The sequence below is a fragment of the Miniopterus natalensis genome, chromosome 13 (genome assembly GCF_054644295.1).
Source record: "Miniopterus natalensis isolate mMinNat1 chromosome 13, mMinNat1.hap1, whole genome shotgun sequence".
Classification (NCBI taxonomy): domain Eukaryota; kingdom Metazoa; phylum Chordata; class Mammalia; order Chiroptera; family Miniopteridae; genus Miniopterus; species Miniopterus natalensis.
In genome coordinates this window covers 42,563,728-42,577,919 of record NC_142093.1, presented here as the reverse complement: position 1 = coordinate 42,577,919, position 14,192 = coordinate 42,563,728, and the positions used below count along the sequence as shown (strand labels likewise).

Genomic DNA, 14,192 nt, shown 5'->3' with positions numbered 1-14,192 from the left:
CATATGAAAGATTTTATCCTTAATTTGCCCAAAGCTCATATAAATTGATAATAAAATGGCAAAAGGCAATGAGAATATAGGGGAAAATATGAACAGGCAATTCACAGAAGAGGAAATGAAGATTTAATGGAGTAAAGAAGGATTAGTCAGAGAAAGTCAAATTTAATTATTTATTCATTAGATTGGCAACAATTAAAAAGGCCAGGAACATCCTGTGCTGGAGAGAAGGCAGGGGAACAAGCACTTTTATACGCTGAAGTAGGAGTGTGAACCGCTGAAGCCTCCCGGGAAAAACACTGGCAATGTTGATTCAAGTTCAAACTGTGCGCGGTGGCCACAGCAGCCCCGTTCTGGGCTGTCATTCCAGCTGACACAAAAGCACCAGTTCGGGCCGTGGCCAGTGTCGCTCTGTGGCTGGAGCGCCGGCCCACACACCGAAGGGTCGTGGGTTCCATCAGGGTCAAGGGCATGTACCTGGGTTGCAGGTTGGCTCCCTGCCCCCGCGGCTGGGGCACATGCAGGAAGAGAACAGTGGATGCGTCTCTCTCACATCGATGCTTCTCTCCCCCCCCCTTCCACTCTCTCTGAAAAAGCAATGGAAAAGAGATCCTCTGTTGAGGATTAAAAAAAAAACACCAGCGCCTAAGAATATGCAGACAAGGAAAAGGGTGTTTACAGAAGTGCTGTTTGCTGCGGCCTGACATTGGGCACCTTGCGATCGTCCATCAATAACAACAGGGCAGAACGAACAGAGCGCCTCCTAGGCCGTGCGGTGTAAAATAGCTGCCACAAAGCAGAAAAAATAGGTTAGATCTATCAACACGGTCACGTGCAGAGGTGCTAATATATTAAGCGCAAAAGCGAGTTGTAGAAAAATGCGTTTACTGCTATCCCATTTTTGTAAAAAAGTCGAGTAAGCAAATAAACCCCAAAGCATATGTCTGTCTACGTTTGCGTGCATTTATCCGGCCTGCTCAACAGCACAGGTTACCTCAGGGCTCAGGAATGAGAGGGGGTGATTTTTAACTTCTTGTTGCTATATCTTTGGCTCTTTTGGTTATTATAAGAATCATGGTTTTGCTTTTTTTAATTAAAAGCAATTGGATAAAGATAATTTTAAAAGGGAATCAAAATGATAAAGTGCCTGAAACATGTCTGTGACTCATTGGGCCCCCAGGATAAAGTCCACTCTCTTTAATGGACTTATAAGGTCCCTGGGGTCTGGGGGTTCAAATACAGCAACAGACTCTCTTCCCTTTGTTCTACCCTTTCCCCTTTGTTCCCCAGCTGTGACCAGGACCATTCTTGATAACTCTCTGCCTTCACCACATACCTGGACCTTTCTTCCCATGGGAATCCCCGAGACTGCGCAAAATACCTGCCCACCAATTCCTATAGCATCTTGTGCCTGTGCCCCCGGTGGCATTGCTGGCCTTCCCTGTAACTGCCTGTTTACTTAGTTTTATTCCCCTCTGGACAGTAAATACTACCAGAGCAGGAGCTGTGTTCCTCATGGGGGCCCCACTGCCTTGCCCAGCTCATTGTAGATGCTAAACACAAGACGTGCTTGTTGAAAGAACAGAGAAAAGAGGGCTGGGATGAATGGATGCCAAGCGTTGGAGATACAGAGCAGAAAACAGCCCATGCCCTCAACATTGTGTGGTGGACAGACAGGCCTGTAAACAGTCCAGTTATAACCCAAGAAGATAAGTACCCTTGTAGGACAGAGGAAACATAAGCTGCCCGAAATTGCCTGGGGAAACACTGGAAGTTTTCACAACTGAGAAAACATTGAATCAGAGATTTGAAGAATGAATCGCCGTTTACCAGGAAAACAAGAGGATGGATGTTTCTGGCACAGGGCCCAGCCCCTGCCAGGGCGCTGAGGCATGAAAGAGCATGGCATTATTCTGGAAACCTCAACAAACCTTGCGAGAGCAAGGGTAGGGAAAGGAGCAAAGGAAGGATGGTAAACGGAGGCTGTTTAACAGAGCCAAATCACTCGTGAAGTTCCCTGCGGGCTATGCTCATGTGTTTAGAGTTTACAGGTGGTTTTAAGTGGGGGTGTGACATGAGGGGTTTTAGCTCACGGGGGCAGAATGTGAAGGCTGGGGGTAGGCTGGAGGTAGGAGATGATATCAGATGGAGAGAGATTGGCCAAGGTGGTTACTACAGTCTCCTACTGAAAAAGTTATCTGGGCTGAAAGGTAGAAAATGACAAACTCGATTTGGGCCACGTTGAGTGTCTTTATTTCCTGGGGCTGCTAAATTCCACAAAATGAACGGCTCGAACAACAGAAATGTATTCTCTCACAGTTCTCGAGGCTGGAAGTCCAAAATCAAGGCGTCAGGAGGGCCCTGCTCCCTCTGACACCTGTAGGGGAGAGTCTCTCTTTCCTTGCGTTTTCCTACCTTCAGCGGTGGCTGTCAGTCCTTCGTCTTCCTTGGCTTAAAGCTGTATCACTCTAATCATTCCCTCTGTCATCACATGACCTTCTCCCTGGGTGTCTCTGTCTTCAGATGGCATTTTTCTCTTTTAGTAAGAACACAGACAACAGTGTGCTGAAGGCCTAGGGTGGGGAAAGTGGGGAGAAAAAAAGGGTGGGTGCAGGGTAGAAGGGGTCATTGGGAAAAAGAGGACCCCTGTAATACTTTCAACAATAAAGATAATTAAAAAAATAATAATAATAACACCAGTCATAATGGATTAGGACTCATCCCAAAGACCTCATCTTAACTTGATTATATCTGCAAATTTCCAAATAAGGTCACATTCACAGGTACTGGGGATAGGACTTCAACACATCTTTTGAGGAGGGCACAATTTAACCCATTACATCGAGTTTGAAGAGCCATGAGACCTTGAGTGGAGATGTCCAGAAGCCTCTGGATAGATGTGATGAGGGCTCAAGGGTAAGGCCTCAGTTGCATCTTTAACTAGAATCTGCCAGCAATATCTAGAATCTCCAACAGCATGGAGTGATCACAGCAAGCAGGTGAGCAGACTAAGAAGAGGAACCTTGGGGAAGGTCCTGGTTAAGATGCTGCAAAGGGTAGAGGACCCCATGCAGGAGGTGGCTGAGAAGGAAAGGCCAGGGGGTGTGTGTCTGGGAGGGACTACAAGGGCAAGGCCATGACCGAGCTGGCCAGCATCCATCCTTTGCTAAGAGCCGACTGGTGCCCGCAGGAGCGCCAGACCGTGTTTCCTGTTGCCTGGCTCTTTCATGTCTGAATGTCTCCCCCATATGCTACATGGCTTTTCTTCCCTGCTCAGGAAGCACTGGAGCCCTGCAGCCATGTCCTGAAGGAGTCAGCAGGGATATTACAAGATGTTGTTGGGGCAGCCGCCTCCCTAAACCCAGCAGCACAGTACAGCATTGACGCGGCGAACAAGGCCAGCTTGTTTGTGTTTTGCATCTCTTCAGAAATGAGCTGGCAGTTCTGCAATAACATTGAGGAATTACACTTTACTGCTTCACCAAAATATTCCCGCATGGTCATAAAAGTGTTGTCCAGACTGTGTACAGTCTTTCCCCTTCAGTCAGCCCCCTACCCTCACCCCTAACAGAGGCTGCCAGGCAAGCTTTCAGGCATCAGAAAAAGTTGCAGATTCTAGAATGTGGGACTGAAGGTCAGGGCAGACCAGAATGGCTCAGCCATGGGACTCTGCAAGCAGTGCCTTTCAGATATGGTAGAACCAGAGAAAGTGCTCTCCACGAGGGCAGGGGCCTGGGCTGCTTTGTTCATTGCTGTGGCCCCAGCATCTGGCAGGTTCATGGGGGACACTCGACAAAGGCTCTGGGTGGCTGAGGAGGTGAGACCTTTGTCCACACTGGGATCAATCAATGACTGGCCAGTGATGCTCGGCTAATGCGGGACTCCCACTCTGGTGCTGGCTGAGTAGGCGTGAGATGCTTGCAGCAGCCACGTTTCCTCCGCCCCTGTGGGGAGGCCAGTGGTCAGTGACCACGCCTACTGTAGTATGTCCTGGGTCTCACACTGCTTACTCCAGCAAGATCCATCTTCACCGGGTCTGGAATATACACAACAAACAATGCCTAGAGTGACTATTGCATTATGACAATAAAAACACTGGCTAAGATTTATCAAGTGCCTGCTGTGGATCAAGTTCTGTGCGAAGTGCTTTATACGCTGTATCATAACTGACTCTTGCAACAACTCAATGAGGTAGGTGCTATTTATATCACCATTTAAAAACAGAAAAATGAAATTTAAAATGATGAAGTCATTTTACCCAAGTTCTCACAGCTAGAATGTAGTGTTGAGAGTGTTTCAACCCGGACTGTCTGGAAATAGAGCCCATTCACTGAAGCCCTTCATTGTACTCCTGAGCTTTGCCAATCTTGTGTTGAAATTTCTTGTCCATTCATTGCATGTATTGTTTATGAATTATTGCCCAAGAGATCGGGTAAGAATGATGTGGACGGTTAGGACAGCTGCTGTCAGGTTCTGGGAATTGGGATATGACTTTGGCTTTGGAGAGAAAAATAGTGAGTTTAGTGGGAAATGCAGAGGAGCCTGGGTGCCCAGGGTCATCCCTAGCCCATGAGCTATGCATGTCTGTCGGGTTGAGTTTAGCTGTCACCACATGCAGGCCTACAAAGAGCAAGGACTCACAGACTGGGCTTCTTTGTCAATCAGCAAATTATGCATCAGAGCCTGTGATTCATTCATAGCCTGAGGGGACTGGCAGGGCCTTCAGAGATAATCCAATTTCACTCTTTGATTTCACAGGTGAGAAGCCCGAGGCCCAAAGGGCAGAGCAAGGACTATGGCTGATTAAAAATGGCTGCAAATTCTTTGATACACCTCCCATTGAGAGTGAGAGCTCTCTTTTCTTGAATATGGGCAGGCTCTATAGCTACCTAGCTAATAGAGAGCTGCCTGAGTGGCACTGTGCCCATTTCTGGACTCATGTCTTAAGAGACTGGCAGCTTCCACTTTCTGCTCTGTGAACATGGACTCTTGGAACCCAGACGCCATGCCATGAGGAAGCCCAAGTAGCCCCATAAAGACACACAGGAGAGGAATTGGGGTTCCTGGTCAATGCCCCTGCTGACAGTATTTTGTGGCCATCCTGGATATGGTACCTCCAGGTCCAGTCAAGTGTCCCTTGCTGGAGACACTTGGGACAAGAATAGCCATCTACAGGCCCTGCCCCAAATGTAAATTTATGAGTGAATGAAATGCTTGTTGTTATTTTAAGCCACTAACTTTTGGCATGGTTTGCTATGCAGCAACAGATAATCAGAACAAGGCCCAAGTAGCAGGTGTTACGGCCCTCAGCCACTGTTTCTTTCTCTCTAGTGCCCTGGTGCTCAGTGGCCCCCATTGTCACCCAGGTCATTCACCAGTCTCAATGTCTGTGAAATTGGAAAGGCTGGTGCATTGCCTTGCACGAAGACTGCTGAACTGAATGTCTTGGGTAAAAGTCACCAATCCTAATAATTATGAGAATCCCTGGAGCCCCAGGGTGAAGTATATAGATTCTTGAAGCTCATTTCAGCCTTATATTGAATTAGATTCCTTAGGACCGAGACCCAGACATTTCTAGTTTTTAAAGCTTCCCAGATGGTCTTAATAATCAGCCAGCTTGGAAACCATTCCCATAAATTGTTTGTGAGCAATTGGGAGAAATATCCCAGCATCACCTACATAAATAAATTAACTATCCTAATCTGGACATTACTAAAAATTTTTCTATTTATGTTAAGATTCCTAGGCAGGATGAATTATTTCTACTCCCTGATTAAGCCAACCTGAAGCTCCAAGTTCTTAGCATACTTGCCCTTCATTTAACTTGCTGTTGGCCTGAGATCCTCAGTGTAGATGTCTTTGATACCCCCGCACCAGCTAATGTGATAGTCATTATTTTTGTTTGCTAAATATTTATGTTTCTCTTCTTGGCACATAATTGAATTATATTTCCTGGCCCCTGTGATTGAGTGTGACCATATAAATAACTCTGATCAATGAGAAGAAGTGATGTGTGTCACATCTGGGCCAGAGCATTTTAGTACAAATGCAAGACTCTCCTAACCTTATCGTCTCTCTTTCCATCTGCCTTGCGAGTAGAGATGTTCCAGATGGTGGCTGTTCTATGAGCATGGGCTCTTGAATGACAATGATGTATAGGTCCTCCTTGCTGACCTACAACAGACATGCGATATTAACAAGAAGGAAATTTTTATTGTTTGAAGCCACTGAAATTTGGGGGAATGTTTGTTATTGTATCATAATCTAGCCGAATCTAACTGATATAGCCAGCGAGGGCAAGCTTATCACTATGAAGCCTCTCCTCTCTCTTCTGTGTCTACTGGGAAGGAGTAAACCTCCCAACTAATTTGAATTTTTATGTTTTTCCACTTTGAAGGCTTATTAATCACAAAGTTCTATTCCTGTTCTTGCATGAAAGAACACTTTGCTCCCCGTTAGACTGGTCAGGGACCTATCAGTATTCTCAGAACAGCCAGTAAGTGTTGAGAATGTGGTATTATCGGTTGAAAGGCAATGGCTTTTGTTTGCCTATCCCATAGGACTCTGATAATTATGAATAGTGGGGCATAAAGTAAGTTGAAGAAAATTCAACTGAAATGTACAAAACACTTTGTGAAATATTATCTTTCTAAAGGCTGTCTCACAAGGCATGTTTCTGGTTTTTCTGAAAAGCCAGTGGTGAAGTGAGTGTGCGTTGTCTGCACTCAGCAAAGGTGAACTCTATGCGAAAACGTTGTTTTCAGAGGCCGTTTCCCCTTCATTTTGCAGTAGAGAGGTTAAGAGTCCTGGTATTCAAAGACAGGCAGTGCCGTGTTGTCTCCTGAGCCGGCATGTGATGCTCTGTCTCTGCAGCTGTGCCTTATCATTGGTTATTATTCTTTTTCTTAAGACGAGAACATAAATTGAGTGGTTGCTTTCTTTTATCTTGTTTGCAAAAATAGTCACCAATGCTTTTTGGAATCCTGGGTGGTGGGTTTTCTTTATCATCTAACAAATCATTAAGTGTCTCTCTCTACTTGATCTATATTTGAATTTGGTTTCTGAATTTAGAAGCTTTAACCTTTTATTCAAGTAACATGTGTATATATTCTGTTAATAATAATTGAAATATTGCAAATAATGTTGAAATCGCTCCTTGCCACCTCCCATTTCCCATTCTCCTCCCCAGGGGAAAGTATTGTTATCAATCATATGTGTATCCCTTCAAATTTTTATGCACATATTTACATGTATATATGTACCTGTAAAATCATACAATATTTTTGTTTTAACTTTTTTACATACATGGAATTTATTGTATGTACTGCCCACAAATCGCTTTCCTCACTTGATAACATATCTTATGGAGTTTTCCATATAAGTGTAAATACAGAAATTTCACTGTTTTCTATAATATGGATGTGTCATAGCATGTTTAATCATTTCCCTATTTGAAAACAGTAAGGTTATTTCCAAGATTTATTATTACAAACAGTACAGCCACAAATATTGTTATATATGTAACTTTGTGCACATGTCAATGTTTCTCTTGAGCTGACACAGAAAAATGGAATGGCTTTGTCAGAAGAAGATCTGGAACTTTCATTTAATAGATATACCTCAATCTCCTTCCAAGTGGCTGGATCATGACATAAGAGCAGCCACTTCCCCTTATTTTTGCCATCATTTTATATTAAGAAATTTTTACCTCAAAGGTGAAATCAATGTTTCATTTTTATTTGCATTTCTCCAATTAATAGTGAGATTAGACAGTTTTTATATTTTTATTTGTACAGATTACTTCTTTAGGCTCTTTTCTCATTTCCTATTGGATTGTTTCTTTTTTCTTACTGATTTATTTGATCTCTTTATATATTCTGCAACTCATCCTTTATCTGTCATAGTCATTGCAGTTACTTTCTAAGCATGTCTCTTTTAACTTGCTTTGTGGTTGTTTTTTCTGATTGCCTCATTACCTCTGTTTTCCATTGGTCAAGTTCTTCTATTCCCTGAGTTTGGTGCCTCTTTTTAATAGTGCTAACTTTCCTCAAATCTTTAATGATTTGTGATTGTAATTTCTTGTATTTGTTTTCCCACGTTAGCTGCTCTGCATGCATTACCTGCCTGCTGGCCTGTGTAGCGTAGGGTGAGAGATGGGAGAGGGCCATTGCATGCTGCTGTGTGCTGGTGTGCTGGTGTGCACAATGAGCCTCGGGAGGAGCAGATTGCCACTAGGTGTGTCACTGTGATAATCAGGCTCTCAGGCAGGGGAGCCCCCTCATACTTGCAGGGGGCGATAGGTTGCCCAAGGCGAGTGTGCTTCTCTCTCCAAGCACACATGCTCATGGCTCATCTCTAAGCACAGCTTTGTTGTTTGCTGCCAGATCCAAGTGGATCAATCCAGGTAAAAGATGAGAAGGTGGGGGACAGGAAGGGTTCCACGCACCTGGTGGTTCTCACTGCGGAACCTCAGGTAATAACCCTGTTAGCGAGTCCAGGGCCCCTCTTTCTCTACCCCCCCTGTGGGCTGTACCCTGTCTTTGTTTCACCTTTTGTAGCTGCTCTCTCCTGTGTGCATCTGGTTGTGGTTTCCTTCTTTACTCCATTCCTATCTGTGTTCCATGTTTTAGTGATTTCCCATCCCCACCCCCAATTTCGGGTCCACTGAGGGTACATCTTCTTGTTTTCCAGAGAAGATTCTCTTTTCTAAGAATTCGGAGTGAAGGAGAGGTTGTTGTGAGATCTATCAGCCGTCTTGAGCCCAAAGATCGGAAGTCATCCCTCCTGGTCTCTGTGACACTACTCAGCTGGTGCTTCTGGAGAATTAAATGCTTCTCTTGAGCAATAGAGAAGGAAGGAAAGTTAGAGGGTTTGTTTCACTAATGTAAATATGCTCATCTAGCCATGGTTGTGCTAACTATTTATACATGCTAAGGAGGGTAAATAGGAGGAAGGAACCCAGACAGCATAAAAAAATCTATCTTCAAATTGATCTCTGCCAGTTTTGTCTGTGGGAATCTCCCCAAAGGCCCTATCCTGACTTCTGAGCTGCAGGTCTCAGTTGTGTTTGAATATAATTTACATATTCATATCCCAGTCAAATTTCAAGTTGCAACACATCTATAGCCCTTACTCGCTAATAGGTCCCCTGGGAACAAAAGTGTCCCCTAACAAACCTGGCTGCATGAGGTGAAAACAAACTGGCTGTAAATCTCACAGAACAGCCTTGGCTTGTGGCTTGTGGCTTGTGGTTCAGGGGCAATATTTTTGTGAGTTGCTCATGCCCATGACAAATGTGTGCCCTTGAAACTTGTCCTTGAATAGGCCTTGCCGCAGGTGGGTAGGGAAAAGCCTGCTGGTGGACCTTGGCAAGCAGTCCTAAATTTCTCTCTATGACTGCCCCCCCTCCCCCCACCTACGAGAATGAGAAAGGATAGAGAAGACAGACTCTGAATCTCAGTGAATTTCTGTTTTATTTGATCCTGGGGTGACTCCTCCTGGGTTTGGCCCCTCCCCACTAATACACACAATACCTTGGATAAATTTAGTTCACATGTCACAGATGGGCCCCTAGAGTTAAAAGCGGAACTGGCATCTACATTTATGTCAACAGAGAAGGTGAGTGACCCCAGCCAGCTTCTTTTAATCTTCTATCAGGAAATTTTCTCTATGAAGATTTTCTTACCTGATGAGAAAGAGTGAGGTTGAATTTTCTTCAGGACTATCCCTTGAGAGATACTTGAATTAGTTGAAGCAGAGATTAAAATTTATTTTATTTAACGTCATCAGAAGAGCTTCACTGAATTTTGTTCTCAGATCAAGACTTTTGGGATATAAATATATCCCGAGAGATCCATTTATCAGGCCTTCAGTGGCTCAGAGAATTTTACATCCTTGGTGAAATGACAGGAAGTTTGAACACATTAACTTTGAAACTGCAGGAGGAAAAAGTCTGAACCTCCAATTTATGGAAGGAAGTGAAGTTATTCAGATGAAAACTGGACATATTTTCCTTTATCAAACTGCCCTGAGTTCAGAGGGAATACAAATTTGTGGAAATTGTAAATATTCATGGAAATGAATTCAAAATATTATAAAAGAGTACCAGGTTTTTTAGTGCATTAGAATCATTCCTTAAGTTTCTGTAGCTGCTCTAGGAATGGAAAGTTTAGGATATTCAGAACTACAAAATATCAGCTCTTACAGTGTGACTTTTGGGGTTAAAAGTGTTCTGTATCCACCGGGAAGAAGTCATAATTCTGAAGTTTTGGAGACAGGGATATGCCTAGTAGACTAAACTATGACTATATCCCATAAGTTTGATAACAACTAAGCCTGTTGATAACGGTTCTACAATTAACAGGGAAAAGAATTGAACTGAGACCAGTAACAGGCATAGAAATGTTTTAGAGAAGCAACATTTATTAAAATGTGTTTTTAAAATTTTATTTGTTATTAGAGCTAAAAAGCCCATATTTCTGACTTGCAAACAGACTATCAGTAGAACTTACACAGAGTCCACACACACACACACACACACACACACACACACACACGGTTCAGCACAGGAAAAATGAAATGCCTCGCTGGATGGGGTGCCTTTGGAGGGTTACTGACTCCTGGCTGGTGTCCGCCACAGTGAGTCTTCCTAAATACCTGAGGATGACCAAGATGGGCACAGGCGCTGGCATCGTTTGTCAGACTACTTTTCCTCATGTCGATGAGACGATGCTCTTTTTCATCTTTGCGCGGGAGATTCTGTTTTCATCAGTGTCCTGTAGGGGACCCTCATGGAAAGATGACTGGCTCATCCAGCCACGTCTCTCTGTGATACATGCAACCCCTGTATACTTTGTGTTTGGTGTTTTGCCTGCGGAATCTCAGCTCCCTGAGCTGGATTTTCTCTGCTCTGTCTGTGACGGTTGCATGAAGCATTTCTGGTAATGAGACTGAAACCTTTGTTCTGGATAAATGCCATCCTTAAGTATACGTTTTGCAGCTTGGATTATTGCCACACTTATTTTATGAACATTTGTCTGCACTAAGATGTAATTTGGGTTTTTTGTCCAAGGTCTGTGACAGATTCTAATCCCTCCCCCTCTGGCTTTGTTTTTTGTCTTTATGTATGGGACACTCCCCAGCAGTTGAAATATCTTTGGCACACTCTTCAATCTTGATGCCTTTCTTGCCTCTAAGCCCTTCGCGACTGCTTAGAAGCATGGAGACAGTTTTTTCCCTGCCAGCTCTAATGGATTAAGCCATAGTTCATGTTCTTTGAAAAAAAATCCTTATGAGTTACTTTATGCTGTGCAATCTTCAGACTTTTATTCTCAGCCCTTTAACATTCTATAGTCAGGCAAAGCCTGGGGGAGAGAAGAGAGAGATAGACCTCTAAAATGTTTACATAATGAAACTAGCTCACATCTTTTTATGGGTTTCTTTGATTATGAAAGTAATATACACATACCCACCAGATAAAGCAAGAAAATAGAGACAAAGACAAAGAACCCAACAGCCAGAGAAAACATGTATTAGTCTTGAGTGTCTTTTTTTTCCTTAATCTTTTTTTCTATTTGCTTAAATTGCATAATCGCTTAATAGCAGCTAGGGTTACAACTCAGATTTGTATCCAGCTTTTAAATTTCATATTCCATCATAAACACTTCCTCATGTTAATATCAACTTCATAAACATTTGTAATTGCTTCAAGACATTAAATCATAGAGCTGTGGCATAATTTAACAACTCTTATATTGTGGAACACTTTGTTTCTAAAATTTCATGAGTGTGCCCAATGATGTAATGATTTTCTTTGTGCATATGGCCTTTAAAAATTATTTTCCTAGGCTGCTAGTTTACTGCCTAGAATGACCCAAAACTTCAGACGAAGTCTTACCAACACAAACGCCAAGGAGTTAAACAAGGAAAGGAGAAAAACAAGGAAATCTGAATAAACATTTACATAGCCCTGGTATATTTAACAAAACAAAGATAATGGATGCAGGTGCCCTGACTGACTCAAGTAGAGACTTTTTCCCCAGGGCCCCCAGGGTTTTCTGATGCTTCCCTTCTGTTCCAGGATGCAATGAGGGATGCTCTATTGCCTTTGAGGGTAGACTTTTAGAACACGGTGACAGTCGTGTGCTCAGAAAGGAAGCTGAGCGGTGTGTTTTCTGGGTGGTTGCATAGCGAAGGGCGCCTTCCCCTTCCCCTGACTCATACCTGACAGCCTGGCTCTGTGGGTGGGACTCTTGAGTCACAGCTTCCCTCCTGTTTTCCTCCTTGACATGTTTGACTCTAAGGATCATGTTCCTTAGACATTTCTTTTCTTCGGCCTAATCGTTCTGAGTGCCCTGGGTTCTCCTTCTACGATCCTGCTCCTTGTGTGATCCGACCTCTCGCACGATGACACCTGGCCAGGCTGCCCGGGAGCGTCGCTGGCGGTCGGCCGCCTGGACCTGGGTCACCGCTCGGGAGTCTCGCCGCCCCCAAGGGCGCTGGGATTTCCACGGCCACCTCCGGCACGTGGCCCTCCCGCACTGCCCGCCGCTGCCCTGCCTCCTTCAGGGCTGCGTCTCTTCGTTGGCGCCCGCTGCATGCCTGTTCAAGTAACACGTGAACGCCAAATGAAAGTCGATAGTAACACGAGGAGCTGCTTAGGGTGGACTGTGACTCTGAATATTCTTTATTCAAAGAAGCAAAGTGTGTGGGTTGTTTATCCCATCTGAACCCATGCATTCTCAAGGGGGTGGTTAGTGAAAAAAATCTCTACCTTACAATGGTCCGTGGCTCTGCAAAGCTTGGCCTTACTGAACAAAATCTTATTTCTTAGTCTTTAACTTCTCTCAAGGAGAAATTAAATCGGATTAAAGTGTTTCCCTAAGGGGAGGTGATAATAAAAGATACACAGTTATCATCAACAAAACACAGGTTGTCCAAATCTTAAAAAGATAATTTTAATTCTTTGGAAGCTTAAATGTGTAAATATTTTACTATGAATTGATCCAAACCATCGGTAAACAATAAATATATTAAACAAGGCAGCACCTCGGTTATAAACACCTTGGCTGTCCTCAAGATTGACGGACTTAGTGGCTTAGAACAATTATTCACAGATCAAAGATTCTTCTTCATACATGATATTGTTTTGAGTTTAAAAACATGATATAATGAAAGACTCTGCTAAATGTTTTAATAAAATAAAGACAGATTAGCGTTAATAGTATTTCCTTGGTTAATCAATTTAATAACCAAAATGAAGTGAAATCAATCTGAAACAACAGTTAACAAATCTTGCCCAGTCCCTAATTCTCATTGCATTATCTCTAAAGCTTATAAACCGTCATCATTATCATCACCATCATCATCATCACTTTTTTTTTTTATTCTCACCTGAGGATAGGTTTATTGATTTAGAGAGAGAGAAAAGGAGAGAGAGAAATATGGATGTGAGAGAGGAACATCTCTTGGTTGCCTCCCCCAATATCTGACCCTGGATATAACCCGCAGCCTAGGTCTGCGCCCTGACCGGGAACTGAATCTGCAACCTTTTGGTGTACAGGACCATGCTCCAACCAACTGAGCCACATGTCCTGGGCCATCGTCACAACTTTTTATTGAGTAACTGGTATGTACAGTTTCATTGTAAATACCTTACATTCATCACCACTTTTAATCGTCACAAAAAATCTTGTGAGGTAGGTATTAATATCCTCATTTTACAGACTAGAAAAATGGGGCTCAGGAATGTTAAGTAAATTTTCAAGGTCGTATTTCTCTTAAAAGGTGGAGCTGGCCTTCAAGACTTGCCTTATTCCAAAAGTCGTGTGAACATTGCCTCTCATTCATACTTTTTCTTTTTTTTTTAAGTCACTAATATGCTCTAGACTCTATATGATTGGTATAATCCCTAGGATCCACTTTATTCCCTGTTTGAAAATGTGTATATTGTTTTATTAGCCTCTACTCTGATTTCTTGAGAACTAGTGACTACTTCCTTGGTCATACTCTGCACGTTCCTTCAGCAAACTGGCAGGGTATGGATTTGGGCCTGGACAATTAACTTCACTTAACTGGAGCCAGCTTACCACTGACAGTACAATTAGGGTTAGAATTTAGTAGAGAGTTTGGAACCATGCATACTAGGTAATGAATTCCCTTTGGGGCTCAGCATTTACTGAACTGAACAAATGAAC

General features: G+C 43.2%; 1 protein-coding gene across 2 annotated transcripts in view; it reads left to right on the top strand.

Moving 5' to 3' along the window:
• The first annotated feature begins 4,064 nt into the window (after nt 1–4,064).
• The window catches only part of EVA1A (eva-1 homolog A, regulator of programmed cell death), a 75,707-nt gene continuing 65,579 nt past the window's right edge, over nt 4,065–14,192 (top strand). For both annotated transcript variants that reach the window (XM_016202542.2, XM_087823860.1), the window contains exon 1: nt 4,065–4,188. The gene's annotated coding sequence lies outside the window, so the exon portion shown is untranslated. The remainder of the gene's footprint in view (nt 4,189–14,192) is intronic.